Raw genomic sequence first — 2,500 nt, 5'->3', positions numbered from 1 at the left:
GCTCGGTCGTTCCCGCCTCCTGCTCTCTCTTAGAGGGGTATGGGTAAGGACGCACAGGGCCTACCCGTTCTGTAAGGTGCTCCCCAGTGGGGGCGCCTTTCATAAACCTTCTGCGGGAGGGCTGCTCTGGCCAGTGGCCTAGGCACCTTCCCGCGGTAACCTGCAAAGGAAACCAAGTTCCAGTTTATGGAGTGTTGTTATCGCGTGGCTTCCTACGGTCTGCCGGGGAGTCAACGTTAACAGCACGAGCCACCTCAGCACCGTTCCAGCAAAGGCCCTGCCTCTGCCGGGCGGCATCTGAGAAGATCCTGCAGGCGCTAGGGAGTACCCCATAAGCGCCGAGGGGTGGGCTCTGTGGATGACTGGCCGTTGGCCAAACTTATCTACAAGCCGCCGGGGGTACCGGCCAGCTGGGGAAGCCTTCGGGCAGAACCTTTTGCTGGGCCTCCTCTTGGGGCGCATAGGCGGTGTGCGAGAGACGCTCAGCGTTCTCCCGTCCTCCTGCCGACCGCGCTCTGGGGAATTCAGGAGGGGAAAGCAGATGCGTGTCTCGAGGCAAGAACGGCCCTGCCGATCGAGCTTCGGACCGCCTACCTACGTAACTTAGTGAACTCTTCCGCTCGTTCGCGAGCGGTTGGCCTTCCCAGGCGCACGATAGTTACCTGGTTGATTCTGCCAGTAGTCATATGCTTGTCTCAAAGATTAAGCCATGCATGTCTAAGTTTAAGCAATTAAACCGCGAAACTGCGAATGGCTCATTAAATCAGTTATCGTTTATTTGATAGTACCTTACTACATGGATAACCGTGGTAATTCTAGAGCTAATACATGCTAAAAACCCCGACTTCGGAAGGGGTGTATTTATTAGATTAAAAACCAATGCCCTTCGGGGCTTCCTGGTGATTCATGATAACTTCTCGAATCGCACGGCCTTGCGCCGGCGATGGTTCATTCAAATTTCTGCCCTATCAACTTTCGACGGCTGGGTCTTGGCCAGCCATGGTGACAACGGGTAACGGAGGGTTAGGGCTCGACCCCGGAGAAGGAGCCTGAGAAACGGCTACTACATCCAAGGAAGGCAGCAGGCGCGCAAATTACCCAATCCCGACACGGGGAGGTAGTGACAATAAATACTGATACAGGGCTCTTTTGGGTCTTGTAATTGGAATGAGTACAATTTAAATCCCTTAACGAGGAACAATTGGAGGGCAAGTCTGGTGCCAGCAGCCGCGGTAATTCCAGCTCCAATAGCGTATATTAAAGTTGTTGAGGTTAAAAAGCTCGTAGTTGAACCTTGGGCCTAGCCGGCCGGTCCGCCTCACCGCGTGCACTGGCTCGGTTGGGCCTTTCCTTCTGGAGAACCGCATGCCCTTCACTGGGTGTGTCGGGGAACCAGGACTTTTACTCTGAACAAATTAGATCGCTTAAAGAAGGCCTATGCTCGAATACATTAGCATGGAATAATAGAATAGGACGTGTGGTTCTATTTTGTTGGTTTCTAGGACCGCCGTAATGATTAATAGGGACAGTCGGGGGCATCAGTATTCAATTGTCAGAGGTGAAATTCTTGGATTTATTGAAGACTAACTACTGCGAAAGCATTTGCCAAGGATGTTTTCATTAATCAGGAACGAAAGTTAGGGGATCGAAGACGATCAGATACCGTCGTAGTCTTAACCATAAACTATGCCGATTAGGGATCGGACGATGTTATTTTTTGACTCGTTCGGCACCTTACGATAAATCAAAATGTTTGGGCTCCTGGGGGAGTATGGTCGCAAGGCTGAAACTTAAAGAAATTGACGGAAGGGCACCACCAGGGGTGGAGCCTGCGGCTTAATTTGACTCAACACGGGGAAACTCACCAGGTCCAGACACGATGAGGATTGACAGATTGAGAGCTCTTTCTTGATTTCGTGGGTGGTGGTGCATGGCCGTTCTTAGTTGGTGGAGTGATTTGTCTGCTTAATTGCGATAACGAACGAGACCTTAACCTGCTAAATAGCCCGTATTGCTTTGGCAGTACGCTGGCTTCTTAGAGGGACTATCGGCTCAAGCCGATGGAAGTTTGAGGCAATAACAGGTCTGTGATGCCCTTAGATGTTCTGGGCCGCACGCGCGCTACACTGACACAGCCAGCGAGTACTCCCTTGGCCGGAAGGTCCGGGTAATCTTGTTAAACTGTGTCGTGCTGGGGATAGAGCATTGCAATTATTGCTCTTCAACGAGGAATCCCTAGTAAGCGCAAGTCATCAGCTTGCGTTGATTACGTCCCTGCCCTTTGTACACACCGCCCGTCGCTACTACCGATTGAATGGCTCAGTGAGGCTTCCGGACTGGCCCAGGGAGGTCGGCAACGACCACCCAGGGCCGGAAAGCTATCCAAACTCGGTCATTTAGAGGAAGTAAAAGTCGTAACAAGGTCTCCGTTGGTGAACCAGCGGAGGGATCATTACAGAGTTGCAAAACTCCAACAAACCATCGCGAATCTTACCCGTAC

The 2,500-nt window shown here is 51.9% G+C and overlaps 2 non-coding genes across 2 annotated transcripts in view; both read left to right on the top strand.

Annotated features, from left to right (window-relative positions):
* The first annotated feature begins 655 nt into the window (after nucleotides 1-655).
* On the top strand, nucleotides 656-2,455 carry SMAC4_13359. Its single transcript, XR_002990126.1, has one exon. It is a non-coding gene; the product is annotated as an 18S ribosomal RNA (ribosomal RNA).
* The window catches only part of SMAC4_13358, a 187-nt gene continuing 142 nt past the window's right edge, over nucleotides 2,456-2,500 (top strand). The window contains exon 1 of the transcript XR_002990127.1: nucleotides 2,456-2,500. This exon is cut by the window's right edge and continues 142 nt beyond it. This is a non-coding gene — a transcript (internal transcribed spacer 1).

This window comes from Sordaria macrospora, chromosome 2 (assembly GCF_033870435.1).
Source record: "Sordaria macrospora chromosome 2, complete sequence".
Classification (NCBI taxonomy): Eukaryota; Fungi; Ascomycota; class Sordariomycetes; order Sordariales; family Sordariaceae; genus Sordaria; species Sordaria macrospora.
This window is presented reverse-complemented; position numbering and strand designations above follow the sequence as displayed.